The following is a 19,551-nucleotide window of genomic DNA, read 5'->3' as shown; positions in this document are numbered from 1 at the left end:
CTTATTGGTTCCCTGAAAAAACCCGGACATTATCATCAATCAATGAAATCCCTCCGGACCAAACTTGAAAATTGGATGCTATGCTGCTAACGCTTAGCATTCGTCAACAATTCATAGGTGGAAATGAGAGCGTTGCGCAACACAAATAATCTCCTGGCGCTAAATAATAAAACATAATTTAACAAAGCTTTGAGGCAGATAATTTGCCTCAATGAATTTTAATAATCGAGGTACTCGAATCATTTGAGGAATCGTTACATCGCTTGGCTCCACAATATATCAAGACAATATCAGCATGTACCTTATTAATATTGCAAAAGACTGGAATGCACTGTTTATTGGTTGCTATTTCTAATAAGATATTCAGCCTGCTGGAGTCTCACTGCTGTAGTTTACCAGGTAGATGACGGTGACCGAGAAGCTAAAGGCCTCAGAGATGCCAAAAACAATACAGTCAGAATCCAATTTCCTAATGTCATGCTGCCCTTCTCCTGGTCTTTAATTACTGAAGTCAAAAGTAAAATGGCTCTGTTTGTGAATAGCAGACTGCTGATCTCCAGCTTGAATTAACATCATCTTTCTAAACCCACATTCATAAGTCTGTTTGGTAATCATTTCAATTATTTAATTATTCTAGCCTTTAGATTACCAGAACTTAGTGTTAACTTTTTTAAATGTTTGTACTAAATCAGATGTCGTGAACAGTAGCGTTAGCACTAAATACTCTTTTTACACGAGTAAAAATGTTTCTTTTTCTCAAAATGTTTGGCTACTCATCTCACATCAGAGTGTTTTAATTTGAGTCACACAGTCACATTTCTTTACGACAGCCTATAAATGAACGATATAAAACTTCTTGAAAACATTGTCTGTCAAAGGGGGAGCCAAACAACCTCATAAAGTTTATGAATTGACACATTGTTGGTTTAAAATGTTGCTGGTTTCCATTTTGCATGCAGAAAAAATGGGTACAAAACAAACCAAATGGTAAAGAGGCTGGAGCTCTATCAGAAAGTATTTTGTACTATATTAAAAAGTTTTCAGTTCGGACTCGTCAGTACGACAAGACGGTGTAAATGCTGCGTGTTTGTGATTAGAACGTTGTTCAAAGGTCTCTAGCTGCTCTCCTCCAGCCCGTCTGTCTGTAGTTCCTTCAGACATGCTAATGCAATAGCATTATTGATCCTCATTGAAAGCGGACAGACCCTTCCACAGATAAGAAGACAATGCGTGTAGCAGCTCATAGATTTCCTCCTGGTGCTCCAAGAGATTTTGTTACAGGCGGCTTCGGAGTTCAAGGGGTTCTCGCAATCTGTTGTCCTGTATCGACAGTGTCCTCTCGGTTCAGCTTAATAGTCTGTTTTTATCGGAGGAAATGGGAAATTATAGTATTTGAGCTAATTCTCGCTGACATGTCGAGTACGTCTGTGTATCCAAAGGGCTTTTGTTTGCGTCGGCGATGCATTCTTTTCTGGATTTCCTTTTTCTTTCAAGTTGCAGAAAAAAAACATAGTACTTGCCTTTGTTTGTGTGTGTTTGTGACAGAGGGAGAAGATAAAGAGAAAGCATGCGTGTCTGTTTGCACCAAAGGTTGTGTAATTTATTTACCTAATGTCAGGGTCCCAGACAATGCAACTCCAGTGTCAAGGTTGGCAGTGGCCGTTGCTGTGGTGACGCTGGTAAACAGATGTCAGAGATCTGTTTTTCCTTTTTTCTTTTTTTTTCTCTCCCCCTTGTCTCTATGAGGAAGAGAGGCCAAAAGAAAAAAGAAAAACAGGGAGCTTTATGTTTTTTTTTCTTTCTTCTTTTGCCTGTGGAGTGGTGGATATTGATCAAGAATCGAACCCATGTCGCTCGCTCAGAGTTGCCTAATGCACTTTCGACCCAAACAAGAGAGAGATGGTTAAAGCTCAAAGGGAGGGGGGGGGAAAGTACAAGCTCCAGATTTTCAGTGCTGAAAAAAGGAAACCACAATAAATAAACCCAAGAGAAATAAAAATGGGTTATGTTGGTATTAAAGTGATTAGATCCTCTGCTAACAGTCCCACACAGCAACACCTGTACCTGCATTCAGCAATATATTTACTATATACACATTTTCAGCAGCGCACACACACACACACACACACACTTCCACATACACAAAGGACGAGCCTTACCTGCACGGTCTCTCATGCAGGAGGCAGAGTAGTTAAGTGAAACGTGTTGAGCCCTCTCAGGTAATTACATCTTCATGCTAATGTCTAATTAGACAGCTCAGAGGGGACTCATCTGCACTGCATTAATTAATGCAGTCAATCTACAACTTACACATGCATGCGCTCACACTCTGGCAGATCCACAACAGGACCAAATCCGTGCACCTGTTATGCAGGATATTGGCATTTGTGTAATTCGTGTATAGAAAATCAATCAATGTAAAGCGTTACTCTGTAGAGAGCTACATGACTTTTGCATATTTCTGCAAGAAAAAAACAAAACAAAAAAACTTTAGGGGGTTTGTTGTTGTGATCAAGCTCTGTAGAGGTGTGCTCCTTAAAAATTAGAAGTGACATGACTTTAGTTGATGCAAAGCTGCTGACAATGTCAACAAGCAGCAATGAAATATAAACTGCCGCCGATCAGTTAGTAACTAATAAAGAGCCTGAAATGCATCGTCACTGAAACCAATCTTGACTTTATCTTGGTATCCAAACAACTCTGTTTGAAATGGAGTGCAGACCACACCAGACACCTTGGTTTTGTCACATGTTGACGAATGGTCTTTCAATCAATAAAATGTGCACCTTTTACCCGATTTGGAAGCCAGTGATTTGGTATAAATATCTATCTGTTCATAGCCTGCTGTGAGGCGATGAACAGCTGAGTTGTGACCGGATCTGTCACAGATCAGAGCCAAACCAAATCAAAATACACAGTAAGGCAGCAGTTTCAGGTAAGAAGATAAAATTAAAGATGAAATTAACTTATATGTGAGATTTATGACATAAAAATACTACGCTACTATGAATTGTAAACTAAATCAATCAAACATTAGAGTAGAGCCGTGGTATAAATGATCTAAATCATCTAAGTTTACACAGATCAAAGTTTAGGATTTTATTTGGTGGAGAATGTTCTGAAAATTAGTCAACGTAGAAAAGCTTGTGCCAATGTAAGAACTCCTTTTTATGTAATAATTAGAACCCGGTATTTCCTGTCTTAGATTCTTTAAAAGTGTGTTTTGTTCTTGAGTTTGGTTTTAACTTTAAAAAGAACTCTTTCCTCCCTAAAAGAAAGGTTCAGATAACAAATGAAGGTGTCTCCTTAGCTACAAGCACGGGGTGCGTTTGACAAATTAACCGGCGTGAAAAGACTCACAAAAGACTCTGAAGGCTCTCGAGGCACCAGGACTCCCCCAGTCAGCTCAAGATGACGTTCTGCACATTGTTGTGGATGCTGGTTTGCCACAGTGATTAATTTTGACCCTTTCTTCACCTCATGTCACCTAAGAAGCTGCTAAAACCGCCTGACGGCACCCTGCACTTTGTGTGTCTCCACATTTTCTGTGCGTGTGTGTGTCTGTTAATCTACTAACCCTGGGGTTTTACAGTAGCGATGAGAGGTAACTGCACTAATTCACCATCCCACTGTGAATGTCTGCTGTAATTAAGGCCAACGCGTCGGGCGGGTCATGCCTCTGCGTCGCATGTTTGCTGCCGTCCTTTCATTTTTGCACCTTTTAGCATAAGTTTATGCGGTGGGTGTGAGGGTGTGTGTGTGTGTGTGTTCATATTGAAGATTGTTTTGCACGCATGTGTTCCTTGCTTCAATTCTCTTTAGATTTAGGCACGAAAAAGGCTTTATCTTTTACAATGATTGTTTTGTTTTTTAACTTAATAAAAGTGCGGTTACCTAAAATGAAAAGCCATCTAACATCGAGATCACCTTATGAACATGAACTCTGAAACATCAGCTGCTGTGTTATTGTTAGAGTAGGCAGAAGCCCAAGGCTGCTTCCACCCTTCGCGTAGTGAAGCTGTGTGTGTTTGAGCACGATGTACGGGAATCTCCAGCTCCTTCCTCTGCAGCAGCATGTCTCCATCAGATCACAACATGCAGAAAGCTGCTTGCTAATTACGCCCATATAAATCTGCAGTTGTAATTATGCTAATTAGACTGCTAACTTCCTCTCAGAAGCCTACAAAAACAAAGGCGGCCGTATCAGATGATGCGGCGTGTTAACGAGCTTGTCAACTTATCTGACACAAGCTAATTACTCCATGGGAGTCCTCTGTGCTTTGGGTAAGGGGGGTGGGGGGTCAATCTAGTCCAGCTCCAGCACCCCAATACAAACATCTATACATCTTTTAAAGAGGATTATACTTTTTTTTATTCATTTATTGTTCAGCTTTATGAAACAGAGTTGAAAGTTCAACTTCTATGTTGGTCATATCAAGATTGCCACCAGTTATTCATGTTTATTTCTCCCAATACATCCCAAATTTCCAATGTGTCACCCTTAAATCCATTCAGATTAGATCACAGACCAGATTTACATCCAGACGGTGTTATCTTACACTGCCTCAGAAAGTTACTCTTACCTCATGTTGCATAGTTAAAACAACAAAGCATATTAATTAGTCTATCGTGCAAAGTCCTAAGAAAATTTTGGCATAATTGCAATGTGAAAAGAAATGACTCATGGTTTTCAAAAGTTTTTTTTTTATGTAGTAATGATTAAAAGAAACACCTATTGGTCAATAGACATGTGTGTAATTTAAAGGAGCTGTTCTTAGTGGCTGGTTAGACGACATTAGTACATAAACATCATTAAGACAAAGATTATTATAGATGAACATAGTTATAATGTAGTGCTGGGTTATAGAGCAATATCCCAAGATCTGATCATAAAAAAGGAAAGAATATGGCATAACTACAAACATACCAAACATCACTTGGTTTAAACTCAGACATTGTTCAGAGAAGCAGCCTAGAGGCCTATAGCTGACTCAGATTATCGTATCCAAACTGATTCGTAATTTGGATACGATAATCTGTCAGCTGGACACCAAATGAGTTCAGCCCATAAATAGCTCTTTTATGGAAGAGTGACAAGAAAGACAGTTTTCTTTTAAATAAAGCTGTAACGGTGCTGTGGTGGCGCAGGGGCGAAGCACAACCCATGTATTGAGGCCTTAGTCCTCATGCCGGTGGTCGCAGGCTCGATTCCTGGGCTGGCGTCATTTGCCACATGTCTTATATGTGATCTTAACCTTCCCTTCTCTGCCCGTCTGTCCACATGCCGTCTGTCTTTGCGTTCAATATGTCAGCCTGTCGATCAGGTGACAAGCACTAAGCCTGAGGACAGCTGAGAGAAAGCTGACTGCTCGTTAGCTTAGATTTATATAGAAAACAGAAAAATGTAAGAAAATGTAGGCAGTTTTTATTAAAAGATACAGAAAAGAAAATGAACAGAAAACAGTTTCTTGTTCTTGGTTATTAGAGTTGCTAAAGATGTTGCTCTGTGCATGACTACCACCTGCTGTTTACCTCCTTCTCCTCCCTGATTTATCCATGGATCCCCCCCCTCCTCACCTCCCCCCATCCACACTACTTCACTTTCACGTTTTTCATTTCCAAATGTCTTTTTATAGCATGTATGGAAAACAAAACAAACAGAAAATAATGGACAAAAATACTTTGCTTTCATCTTATAAGTGGATATATTTACTTCTTCCCATCTGCTTCCCAAGACTTAATTTATCTCAGATAGTTGATAAGTAACAGTCAACCTGTAAACCCCCCCCCCCCAACTTGGTTAACGTTTACTGTCTGTGTCTTGGCTGATGCTGACATTTCATTTTAAAGCATTTAGCAGACAATACCAATGACTTTCCGATCATATTGAGCTTCTCTCATTGGGGATATTTAACAAATATTAGCTATTTAACCGCCTGTTTCATGCTCCATGATTAGCTCTTCTCCTCTCTTCTCTTCTTCTCTCCTCTCCTTCTCCCTCAATCTATCTCTGTGTTCAGTATGCAGTGCTGAGAGGGCATCATTACGGCGCCCGTATTTGAGTCATTTTGATTTAAGCAGCCAGACAATGGCCTGTTGATTGAAGCAACCAGAAGGCAGACAATAGGGTTCTATGCCACATAATGCGCCACCATTTTTTCTGAGCTCCCCGCTTTCAGAAAAGGGCCCCGGCTCTCTATTGTGCTCCTCCTGGAGGGAAAAAGAACGGTGCTTGGGGAGGAGGAATATTTTCCCGTGGTATGTCATTATTTTGCAAATTTCTATTATCTCATCATGTTGTCTTCATTGTAATTGCAGCTAATTAGGAGGCTAGTTAGGAGCCCGGGCTTTGAGGCTGGCTCGGCTGCTGAAAGGAGCCCACCGATTATGGCCCCCGACAAGAGAGGAAGCAGGAGAAAAGAGGAGATTAATGCTGTTACCCAGGAGACACTGGCTTCCATCTGCGGGGAACAATGCAGTTTTGTTTTCTCCGGGATCCTGCTCAGATCAACAGAATGGGCCAGCTCTGCTTCACTCCGCTTGGCGACAATGCCCAATTCTGTCTTACCGAGGGCAAAGCAAGCCCCCCTCCCCATGTCCTCTGCTCACCTACCCCCATCATCCCTTTACCTTCACTCTGTCCCTCCTCTCTTCATCATCCTCGCCACCTTTCCTCCGTTCAGCAGGCCCCGGCTAAAAAAAAAAAAAAAGGCTTAGCCTTCTCAGCACCAAGTGACTGAGAGCTCTCACACACCCCCTAGTATCAGATGAAAGCGGCGCAATGTGTGGGTAGAGTTCCCAGGTTGTGGGGGGTCGTGCCCTTGTCACACACAGAGCTGCAAGGTTTTACTCCCCAATCGCCGCCAAGCTCCAAAGCACTTAATGAAATAATATACTCTGTCGCTTTTACTCTTTCTTCCTCCCCTCGTTCGTTCGCTCACTCACAACACAGACCATTCCCACTCCTGCCAGCTTCCTAACACACACACAGAGAGAGAGAGAGAGTCTCCAAGCGGGGGCCCCATGGCCCCTAGACACCTTCTTTGGAAACACAGGGAGGGAATACAATGAGAGAGGGAGCCTAGTTCGGTACATTACAAACATGCGGAGGACAAGCAGGGATGGAGAAATGAAAGGCCTTTGTCTGGCTTTGTCGGGGGGCTGGTGGGGTTGGGGGGGAGAAGAACACCGAGAACGAGGTAGAACGAGCGCTTTACGGCCAGAAACGGGGAGGAAATCTCATGCTGGATCACATAACAGAGATTCGTCGCAATCCCGAAATGGGGGGGAAAAGGTTTGGAGCAGAGCATCCCTCCATCTGGTCAGCGCAAAAAAGCGCAGGGACAGAAAGACAAACAGACCGAGAGATGGAGAGATACGGAGCGACGCAGCAAGGGAGCAAACAGACAGAATGAGAGAAAGTATTGAGCAAGTGCCAGTGACATCTGCTCCCGTGGGCACAACAATAAAACTCCCTCTCTCTCCATCAGCCTCGCACTATAGATGCTCGCACAATGCATCGGCCTCAAAGACACAAATAAATGTATGCGAGCGAGGAAGGCTCCGCTAAGCGTTCACCTACACACAATCTAAATTAGCACAAACCCTTCTCCTGTTTTAACTTTGAGCTGAAGCATTTGGAGTCTGTTGTGGATGTTTGCCTGCTGAGGAACGGCGGACATTAAATAATGTAATGGTTTTTGGTTGTCACTGCGCTTACACAAGTGAAAAGTATTAGACTCAATTGCCAAAATGAAAAACAAAATTAAGCATCTTGTTTTTGTAGCTAATTACTATTTTATCTGTCTGGTTTGCGTGACCCCGGTAAAAACCAGTCTGACAGCAGCTTCTCCAGCGGGAAACGATGCAGTTGAAACTGAACAGCGAATTATTTTAGATATTCTGTTTCTGCTTTTTTCTAAGTCAGTGTTTTTGTCCAAGGACTCTTTTTTTTTTTTTAAGTTGAAGAGAAAAGTTATTCTTTGAAAAGTCATAACTGAATGGCTGAAAACTTGCACCTGTTAATCAAACAGCCTGAAAACAAGCAGACAAGGTAATCTGTGTTTTTGGGAGTTGGGGAGGTGTGTGTGGGGGTGGAGGGGGGTGCACTTTATCTTTACCAAGGAAGAAAAATTCTCCTTGTTGCGTTTAATGTCTAGTCAAGTGGAGAGGGCGAAACGCTACTCTCTAATTTTGCATGTCATCTCCCTCCAAATGACTTCAAACACGAGACTCCTGCCAAAGGTTTTTCTTCCCTTTTTCTTTTTTTCCTTCTTCTTGTATTCCTTTGCTAGTTCTCCCACGTTGCTGTTGTCGCTGTCGCTCTGCGCCAGGAAATCGCAGGCATCTAAACAGCAGCGCACAATGTTGTAAAGAAAAAAAAAAGAAAAGAAAAGAAAAAAAAAGGAGACTGGAGTTGTACTTTCAGATGTCTCTCCAATAGCACACATCTGCTACGTGCCGTGCATCTGCTAGGCTCTCCCCCGTCTCAGAGAGCTGGGCGCGCTGATTGAACTGAAGATAGAAAACATCCTCATTATCGCCGGCAATGAGCGAGCCGGGCTCCCCAGCAGCCTCTTTAATGCTTTCACTCACTTAAACGCAGCCCAGCGCCGGGGATACGCGCATGCAGAAACATGCAGAAACGCTCACATGTTGAGATCAGTGAACTCTGCGCACACACACACACACGCACTCGCGCGCACTCACGCACGCGGGAGTAGAAACACACATGGTGCCAAACATCACTGTGTCACAGACAATGGTATTAACCGGCTTTTGTGTCTGTGTTATGCAGCCAGCAGCGTGGATCAGAGTCATTTTGTCTCCACCAAAAGTTTGGCAGGAAATTCCCTTGTTAATAAAGATTGTATCTGGAAATGTAATCGTTGCATCACGTTATGTGTTTAAGCTCAGTAAATTTGAAAACAAAAAAAAGAAGAAAAAAAAAGAAAACCGAAACATCACTTTTTGCATAAGCCTAGACTCATCTTCTATGAGGTGTTCAGAATCATTTTTAAATTATACCCAACAACTATCACTGGAGCGGTTTGATCTAATGGCACATTAAGGAAAGTTAGACAAACTCATCATTACTGACTATTGTTTAGAATAGCAGTTCTCAACGTGGGCGGTACCGCCCCCCAGGGGGCGTTCAGAGGACGGCAGGGGGCGCTGGCGGACATTTTTACAAAAGGGGGGCGCTGAGATGCCTTTGGGGGGCGTTTGGTCGAAGGTAAACTTTACACCTTAAATGCACAACAATGCCAGTTTAGACTTTGAGCAACTTGGTAAAACTGTCTTGTGTAACATTAAATCATGCTTGGCTGCAACGGTATTGATGGCAGCTCTTCTTCTATTCAGTGTTTGTTTGTAGCTTCTTGGCGCAGCTCCATTCTCCTGCTACTGGTAGCTAAAATCACGATACCCTCACTGTGTATCCCTTTGAAAAATGAACCCATTTAAATAAAGAAATCAAGAAATCCCTCCATGGGTGATACCACGATAGAGAGCGTTCATTTTATAGCGTTAACATGGTGCTGTAAGTGGTCTGGTATGAAACGGGGGTGATAGAACAACACAGCACTTTTAAATTTCAATAATCAGAATACAGAAATTGTTTCCGTTGTTTTAAAAGGTTTATGTCAGTCTGCCTTTTCCCCATCAATACGCTTCCCGACCGCCCTGCACCTTAGGGGGTTAAAAAAAAAAGATGTTCACATTGCGCAAAACTCTGAAACAGGAGAAGCGGGACATAAAACGGAGCGACGAACTAGATGTGAATTATGGCAAAAAAACGGAGAATCTGACGCTGAACAGTGAAAAAATCAACACATGATGTGAAACACATTACGATTAGGCGGCGCAGCAGGTGATGAGTGAATATTACTGATGGTGAATAGCGTCAATAAACGATAAAATAAATGTAGGAATAGAAAAGAAACTAAAGTGGACATAGCAATAAGGATAAAACTAATCAAAGGAAACTAAATGGAAATGAATGAAGAACAAAATGCAAGAATAAGCTAAGAAACTAAAGTAAATACAGAGGAATAAACTGGTATGGCAAGACCTTTAGAGCAATAATTAATACAGAGGACCGTATGGCAAGAATAAACAGACACTATTTCCAGATAAAAGGTAAAATAATATTGTTGAAGTGCCATGGGTTTGTTGAGGCTATATCTAGTACCGAGAATAAATATATCTTACAGACCATAACAGTAAAGAACTGATCACTTACTTATGTTTTTAATTAGATTTGATATATTTATTTCTTCAATATAATTTTTCATGTCAGTGTTAATGTCATGAGGCTGATGACTCCATGACACTTTGATTTTGACTCATTAGGATTTGATTAAGAACCAGATTTGTTCTTTGTAATTTCTGTCCAGTAAAACTATTAATCTATAAATCAATAGACAGATCTATATAAAGATATAATCCATGTTTCTGTCTCATATTTGTATGGCGTTAAAAGTACCTGGAACTTTTGTTTTTCCACTGAAAGTTCTGGTTTGCACAATAAATGCCATGTGGATGAAGTTTTATGGATGATACTCTGATGTCCCATTCTCCTGAAGGCAGCACAGAGCTGCACCACCAGAAACCGGCAGAAACACTGAAGAGAAGAAGAGCTATGATTAATGTAGTTACAGTTCTGTCCATGTTTTAATGTTCCAGAGCTCAGTTGTTTTTAAAATAGTACAAAGTTTAAATTGGAATGCTGTACATCTTTTATCTGCTCATTTTGTGGAATATTTAGCAACTAGAAAATGGCACAAAATAATATTTTTTTCCACTCTGATTGGCTGCTGTTAGGCCAACCGATTTTAACTTTAATGTCCATTGCATTTTTTGTAGACACCTGTGAAAATAATTTCTATTCCCATGACTTTTTTGTTCTCTGGGAAATTATTTTGGATGATAAATACAGAAACAAGCATAACAATCAAAACATCTACAATAGTGATAGTAATATTAATAATAAAATAATGGTCAGTGCAAAGTAGCCTGCAAATTCTTTGGTGGGGGGCGGTGAGGGACCTGGATAAAGGCTAGGGGGGCGCTGGCCCAAAATAAGGTTGAGAAACACTGTTCTAGAAGCTTTCAACATAAGCACTTTAGAAGAAGGTGCTTTTATTCTGACAAGCAATCATTATCTGAACGCATTTTCTGATTAACAGAATATGACTGCATGTTTAGTTGAAATGTCCAAAGATGATTTCACCTGAACTAGATACTTTTGGTTGTAACAAGTTTCTGACATAATCTTTGCGACATATTTGCCAAATCGTCTTATGTTTATTTGACTTCTTAGTCGATCAGTTTTCTACATGGTTTTTGAAGGGCTGTCTCAGAAGTCCGTTGTGTCCATCTCTAAATCCGTTTTGGTGTCTTCTTGGGTTCATTGATCTGTTCAAGTTTCAATCTCCTGTCAGAAGAGAGAAAATTAGGTAGGATTTTCAGAAAAACCCAGGAACCACCAAATCCCCAACCTGCCTAAAACCTGACAGAATCCGGGTGTTCCTGTACGTTATAAGGAGGTTTTACATTACGCTGACCTGGAAGCCCAACAAAAAATAAGCACTTGCTCCTCAATCAACATTCATATGCCTTCTGATCTTTGGTCCAATAAAACAGAATCAAATGGTTACCATTGGATGTTCCAGTGGAAGAATGATTCCAATCAAACCAAATTTAGATGCGACAAACTGTAAGACTCTTGCGTGGCATAGAGCTCGGCCATTTTGAAAATATCTTGTTTGTTTCAAAGTCGAGTTTGTGGCAGAAGACCAACAGTTCTTGATTTTGATATGCTTTTAAGTGGATTTCTGAATGATAATTCGTCCATCAAAATAATCTCACTGTCCTGTTGTGAGGCTCTCATCTAATGACATTAATGCCGATGATGAGCATATGTCACCAGGATCTTTCTAATCCAGTACATGGTCCAACATAGAAGCCATATAACTACAGATTGGTAAATGCATTAAAAGTCGCTTCTTTTCCCCAAATATTTTCATACTTTTCAAAACGTCCTCTAAAATGCTAACTTTCGACATCACCAAAACATGGAGAACTTTTTCATACTGTTCTAATGAAATTCACTTCTATTGTTTCTGGTCCTCTTTACTCTCTGTCGAACTTCTAGATCATTTTTCCATGCATGCAACTTCAAAATACTTGTCAAAGTAATAATGTTTATAGCCAGTAAAATCGCATAAATCAACTGATAAAACAAAATGAAGCTATCAATACATCATTGACTTAATTAGTTAACAAACCATAGAAATGTAGCGACCCAAAAGGCTAATTTAATTCAATCCAATTTCATCAAAACTTGGTCTCCTTTTTTTGCTAATTCCGGGCACATTAAATTCTTGAACCTCGTGATCATAAAACAATTTAATCCACATTTCCTTGTCTGCTTGTCATGATTTATTCCTCCAAGTTGCTTCCTATTTGTATTATCCATGGTCCCATCTATATACGACTTGTTTTTGAATTACTTTTTCATGCCGGTAACGTCTCTGCTATTGCAGAAATAATCCATGGATGTCAAATAAGAGAAGTTTCTATTAGACTGTAAAAAACGTATCTGCCCCCTTTTTGCTTTTTTGCCACACTTGCATGTTTAGGATCATCTAACGGATTTTAATATCAAACAGAGATGCTGTAAGTAAATAAAAACAGTTTTCAAATCATAATTTGGACCTTGGTTTCTCACCTTCAACTCCCTGAGCAGTGGTGATAGAGCGTAACTGTGGCAACGCTCCTCAGTGGCACACTATGGTGGCCACATTTCCAAAGCTGTTGATAGTGAACAAAACCGTTTGCACATTTTCTGCAAATGGCAGCCCCCTTTTCTGACTCAGTGTCACTATTTACCCCAGACACCATTCTTCCACTTGCTCCAGAATTTGCTGTTTGTTGCATGCTTCTCCTGCTCTCAGGATCCTTTATAATACTCATTATTATAATGGTTAATTCTTCCCTCATATACATATGTAACTTTAAGAGTTTGGAAGGAGAGAGGGGGATGCTCGCCAGGTTAATTGATATAGTTTGAACTGAGGATAGAAGAAAAAAGGGTTGTTGAGAGGGGAAAAACAGGAACAAAAATGAGGAAAGTAGTTGTGGGTGACGGTTAGAGCAAAGTAAGGAGTGTGGAATTTAACACTGAGGAAAGAGACTGTGAAGTGAGGCATGTGTTGGAGTTGATCTTCTCATGGAATTTCAACCAATCAATGCCAGGAATGGATTTTTGTGAAAACTTCCAAGTTTTCACTCAACTTTGAAAATCACGAGGAACAAACCTGACCCTGTAAGAACAATCAAGTCACGCAATCTGTAAAAGAATGGATTTGGTTTTCTTACCTTAGCCGAAAGGCTGCTGCATACTTGGGATTTGTGGAATCCAGTCATCATTGACACTTGACTCCTACCAAGGATGAAAATCAATGACATCTCAATTGCTGCTTCAGTTTTAAAAAGTCTTTTCTTCAGTCTATCCCTGAACTTTATAAGAAGTGCAACACTAGTAATTACTTGTAAAACAATATTATTAAAACCAATGTATGGTGTAAGGGTGTTGGGAAATTGACAGCTGAGAAAATTCATTTTCAATACATTAGGCATGATCAGCAGCATTTCTTGAAGTCTTTATGAAGGACTAATGAATCATTAATCACATAGAGGTTAGATGTAGAAGTAAAAACGACTCTGATAAAAGCTCTTGAAGAAACACATGTAGAGAAATGGACATGAAAAGATGAAAAAATCCAGTCATTTTACAGTTCATGTAAGAATGACAGAGAGGGTTATTATGTTAATATCTAACCCTGTCAGTTTTGAATGAAATAACATAAGCAGTAACTGATAAGATGGTAGATCTATTATTAAAGGCTGAATCAACAGAGTTGCGGTCAGCTAATATGCACCGTTAGAGAGTGATCTGAGGTTTCCCAGGTTTGTTTTTGATAGAATAATCTCCTTGAGTGAATGTATTTTATTCTGCACATGTGACTGGAATATTACACTGAACTACAACTTTGACACAAGAATTAGACACCATATGGAAAACACAACTAAAGGAAAATGGACTAAAAGTGTGGAGGAATTTTCATCTGGAAGGGAAGGATTTTACTCATTACTCTGCAACTTAGCAAGTGTATTCTAGAATAAATGATTTCCTGGTGAAAGAAATGAGGAAATTCAAGAGTGCATCAATTTAAAGAAAGATGTTGAAGTGGAACCTGTAATAATCTGGGATTATTGCCTTCACACACCAACATATTCAGACCAGGAATGACTGACGAGATTTTCAACAGGTGGATGAAAAGAGGTATAACGGTAACAGACACTTTGATTTTGACTGAGGGAAATACCTTTAAGTCATTTGAAAGAGTAAAAACAAACAAAAAAAAGATCAAAATAGAAAATAAAGACTTGTTTCAGTATTTGCAGCTCACACTTTTATGACACTGAAATCGCAGTTATCAACTAATTGTAGTGTGTTAAGTGGAAATGATGAAGTCTATTAAACAGGTGCCATCCAAAGCAGTTTGGAAATTGAAATCTAAGCGAGTGATTGGCATTCGATGTGCAAAACGCAACTCCAGCTCCAGAAACTTGAGATTTTGGATGAAGAAATGTATTACATTTAATCACACCTTATACGAAAATCAAAAAATAAAACAAAACAATATTGACGAGAGATAAACTACCACCATTCTGGTCGGATGTCGTTGGGCTAACAGACAAAGTTCTTCAGTGTACAGATCATACGTAGGTCTGATTTTGGAAAGTTTGATTGAAAAGGCAGACATGGTTTTTATATAATTAAAATAATGATGGTGGCTGTGAAGAAAGTTATCACAAAGAAGTGGCTGAAAAGAGAGTCACCAAAAGTAACAGAATGGATGGAAACAATGGAAGAGATTTATAAAACGGAGAAACTGACATTCTTTTTGCAAAAGAAATGGATGCCTTCCACCTGAAGTGGTGGAAAACAAAAATGCAATAGACTCAAACATATGAGAGCTGCCATCCCAATGTCTGTGCTTAATGTTCTATCCAATAAATATAAAATAAATAAAAAAATAAAAAAGTTTGGTTCTAAAAAAATGAAACGTAAGCATTGCAGTTGATCTACTTGCAGCACAATCCTATTACCTTTTATTAGTTGGCCATTATAGTGCATAAGAGCTATTTGCGTACGTGTGGTTGGAGTAACTATTATTAGGCGAAGCAATGAAAGGTAGTGTTGGAAAGTAATCCATTATTACAATGGAAAGGTTTGTACCAAAGCCAGGTGTTTGTGCGCTCATGGGCCGGTCATCGTCCAGATCTAAATACAATCGAGAATCCTTGACAAGAATTAAAAACCGATGTGCACAAATGCTCCACATCCAATCTATCTGAGCAGAATGGACGGAATGTGCGAAGGTGGTAGATTCGTACCCCAGAAGAATTGCAGCTGGAAAAAATTTGTTCTAAAAGGTGCACCACACACCTTTTAGAGCTTTATTTGTTAAAAGATGTGGAAACTATCCTTTTCTGGCCAAGAATAATCAAGTTATAATGTGACAGGGAACTTTTTTTTTTTATTGTTTGTCGAAAAACAAAGGTATTTACTAGTGGCAATTTCTTTTTCCGTGTTAAAATGTTGGGATGTGTATCCCTCATTACAGCACGAGGGCGATGATGGAATAACTTATGCATACAAGACAAACACCGCAACAAGAAATTAGGCTTCACCTTAGTCTTAAAGATCCAGTCTGCACCAAGAAAAAAAGCATTTTAATAATAAATTCAAATATTTTATGTAAATATTGTTCTATTTACATTACAAGTGAGGAGGGCCCTGTCCCTTGGTAGACGACTCCTTCGGTAAGGTGAAAGCGGATGAGATTCTGAACCTCTGGATGGGTTAAATGATTAGACTCCTGCTCAAACACAACTGTGCATGTCTGTGTGTGTCCGTGCCCACGGTCTAATGACTGTGCTGTCTGCAGAGAGCGGAACACAGGAGGGAATTAGTCGTCATTGCATATCAAAGAATCAGCCATTAGAGATAGAGAGGAGGCTACTTCTAATGAGAAGGGCACCACTTGTGTGTGCTGATGTGTGTGGTATTTGGTTGGGTCACACGCCATGTGCATGCGTTCTAAGGCATGCACCTTAAAAAGCAGCATATATTGTATTTGTAATGAATATATAAGTACAAGGTGCCTGGCACCAATCATCCAGCAAATGACGTTGGTTAATTGGTGTTAGGACACGCTTTGCAAAATTCATAGAAACACATTATTTATGTGTATACCTCAAAGACATGTTCAGATGCAGATGAAGTCAAAGGCACATAGAGCCTTGCCAAACCCTCTGGCAGGCCTCACTGTGCCTCTCAGTGTGGCACGGCGTGGGCAGAGGTGCCAGCGAGATGCCAAGGCTTTGTGTGCCACACGAGATCAACACCAGCCATCGCACGTACACAGCACACATCCGGACACACAAGACCCACACACCCACCTACACCTTCTTCTATCCTTACATATCCATATCCTACTAACCCCTTTGTGTTTATCTTTCCCCCTTTATTCCGTCATGTTGATGTGTGCGTGAGTGCATGTTGGCTTATTGGCGATGCCCTCTGTGCCATCTGCAACAACCCCCCCCCCACCACCATCACCACCATGCACCCTTCCCACTCATCACAAGGGTGGGCTTAACCATCTGTGTGCCAGTGTGTTCCCACAGTGACAAAAGGATGACTTGGGGTGCGGGGGGCGATATTGGTGAGGCTCCCTCAACAAAAGCAAGTGTAAAGATTTAAAAACAGAACAGTGCCTTGTATGTTGGGATTAGACGAAGCACTGACATATGAGCTCACAGCAACACAAGTTGGTCATGTTGGTAATTTAGTCTGGGAGAAAAGCTGTTGTTGAAACTTTTTGTGCAGACTTAGAAAGTGGGCCAAGACTGCCTGACTGCTACAGTCTGCTTCTAGGCAGAATTTTTGGGTCTTGTTTTAATGGTAAAACAAAAGCAAGCAACCACATTTTACAGACACACATATGTGTGTGTGCTGGCACAAATTTAAAAAGGCAATTTCCTTTGAGAGGAACCTTCTTCCCGCGAAGCCCTTTCACTGCGGCGTCACCTGGAGGTACAACCCGGTGTGGTTTTGTGGGAGAACTCCGACAAACATGCAGATATGCGCAAAACAAAGATCAGCAAAAACAGAAATGTTTTTGGTCAGCAGATCTGATCAAAATAGTTGAATTTTGGACCATTCCATCAACATGCATCTTCTGTTATTTAATCATCACGATGGATTTAGATTTGCATGTTTTTGTAGCAATAAAATGTCTCAGACCATCAAACAAATCTTGACATTAAAGACCAGCACAAAATGTAGTCTTCAGATGATGTGTATTTATGTGAGAAAGTAATCACCCCCTAAAGCTAATATCTTAGCAGCACAACCACCATTAATTATTTGTGCAACGAGTCGTTTCCATCACGTTGGAGGCCCACTCTTCTTTGCAAAATTGCCTAAATTCAGGAGAATGTGAGGCTCACAAACACTCCATCCAATATGAAAGAGTTTGTCTCATTTGGATTAATCAGAAATTCACCCAATGCTTTTCAGATAGAAAATTTTTAAGAATAATGTGTCATTTTCATAAATCTTCACAATTCCAAACAACCGTGAGTCGATCCGTCACAGTCCCTTGTCCAGCAGTTTTCAGACGCTTCCTTACTCCAATAAACCTGAATAAACAGGCTAAATTACCTCCTGAGCATGTCATAAAGTTCTGTAATTGCCTGCTGATGAGTCAGCCATTTAATTCAGTTGCGTTGGAACCGGGATGCTGCAGAACAGTAGCTCCCAATGATCAGAGTTTAAGCTCCATGATCAGTTCCATAAAAATAAAAGTTAGTGGTTGGAACAATAAACATGCAGCTGCAGTTCAGGTAATGTACAACTCTGATCACATGCTAATTGGCCTTGTGCTTATACGCTCCCATGTCTGAACCTGTAGCTTAGTCCAATTTGTGGATAGTCCAATAGCCTAACTTATGTGGAGGCCAGTGAAAGACCAAAATAAAATTTGCTCTTTCACCTCTTTTTCCAAATAAAATGACTAAAATTACAAGACACATACACACCGTTGTAATGTTGTAATTGCACTATCGGTTTAGTTTATTTACCTATTACTGAGATGTGATCATAGTCTTGAAAAAGTTGATGGAAATGTGAGTTGCTATCGACAGTTTGTGGATGTTGTGTACATTATGGTCACCGTGGGCTCGCTGACTTTTAAAGTAACTTTATTTTCTCTCCATTTTCTCATCTAGTTTTGTTCATTTTCCCACTTTTTTCTTTTTACTTAATTTGACATCTTTGTGTAGCTTCTGTGCCTTATCTAAATCCACTCTACTCCCACATTCAGATAAACACTTCTATCGCAAGCACGCATGGTCACATATTCAACAATAGCGCCACAAAACACAAAAGCAGCCATGCAGTAAAAGCAGCAGTGTGTATTCTCGTACCCCAACTCCCTAACTGCGCACACTCTCAAATGTTTGTCTGGTTTTGTTTTGTTTTTTTTCTTTTGCATATTGCCTCATTGCTGGAAAAACAGAAAGTTATAGAAAGCGTCAGGGCTCACACCCAGTCTGCCACGCGATAAGATTAGATTTAGTCCCTCAGATGTGACACATAAATGGAAGTGGATTATTTAGTAAGAAAATGACAGAATTAAGTTAAAACTTGTAGGCGTTATTGTTGAGGAAAGAACATTGCAGGGCTTAAATATATAGGCTCAGCATCACCCTTAGGCAGTGAATACCACAATATCCTCATCTTTTGTTTTTCGCCAATGGACTCAAAGAACACACTCTCGCATACATACGAAGAGCCTTCCAGGACCACAAAGCCTGTGTAGAAAATCAGAAAATCATCTCCTCTCCACTTTAGATTTCTCTCTGCTCTCTCTCCCAGTTCTTCTGTTTCCTCCGTCGTCCCCCTTCTTCCTCTAAGCAAGTACACAACGGGCTGCCAGGCCGCATCAATCCGGGGCTGAGCCTTGTGCCTTGACGTGGAGAAATACAAAGTGCACAGATTTGGTGCATAAACATGCGCTTAAGTAAAAAAAAAAAAAAAAAAAGAAATGGCTGAAGCGAGTAAGGGGAACAGTGCCAAATCCCCTCATTCAGCCTCAGACCCAAGGAGGCAACATCCTGACAGCTTTGAGGTGGGGAGGGAGGAGGGAGGGAAAATGAAGATGAGGCTGGAGGGTGGGAGATGGGAGATGAAGAGGTAGTGAGTGAACATCAGCTTCTGGGGATAAAAAGCAATGCTCTGGGAGTTGAAAAGTGATAATCTTCTGTATTTTAATATTTAAAAAATTGTTGCCTTTCCACATCTCTGTGACATAATGAGACCAGGTTTAATCTCTTAGTTTGACCAGTTAGATCTGACAAAATTGTCATGAACATCTGTCGTCCCCTTGGGCGGAAAGATCAAAAGCCCTG

At 40.4% G+C, this 19,551-nt stretch overlaps 1 protein-coding gene and 1 long non-coding RNA gene across 2 annotated transcripts in view; one reads left to right on the top strand and one right to left on the bottom strand.

Annotated features, from left to right (window-relative positions):
- The window catches only part of sox5 (SRY-box transcription factor 5), a 239,975-nt gene that overhangs the window by 108,779 nt on the left and 111,645 nt on the right, over positions 1-19,551 (top strand). The gene's annotated exons all lie outside the window — the stretch shown is intronic.
- LOC145550229 (uncharacterized) overlaps positions 10,911-19,551 on the bottom strand; it is a 151,989-nt gene continuing 143,348 nt past the window's right edge. The window contains exons 2-3 of the long non-coding RNA XR_014086143.1: positions 13,384-13,447; positions 10,911-11,437 (exon numbers count right to left, since the gene is read on the bottom strand). This is a non-coding gene — a long non-coding RNA (uncharacterized LOC145550229). The remainder of the gene's footprint in view (positions 11,438-13,383; positions 13,448-19,551) is intronic.

The sequence above is a fragment of the Poecilia reticulata genome, chromosome 23 (assembly GCF_904066995.2).
Source record: "Poecilia reticulata chromosome 23, P_reticulata-male-v2, whole genome shotgun sequence".
Classification (NCBI taxonomy): Eukaryota; Metazoa; Chordata; class Actinopteri; order Cyprinodontiformes; family Poeciliidae; genus Poecilia; species Poecilia reticulata.
This window is presented reverse-complemented; position numbering and strand designations above follow the sequence as displayed.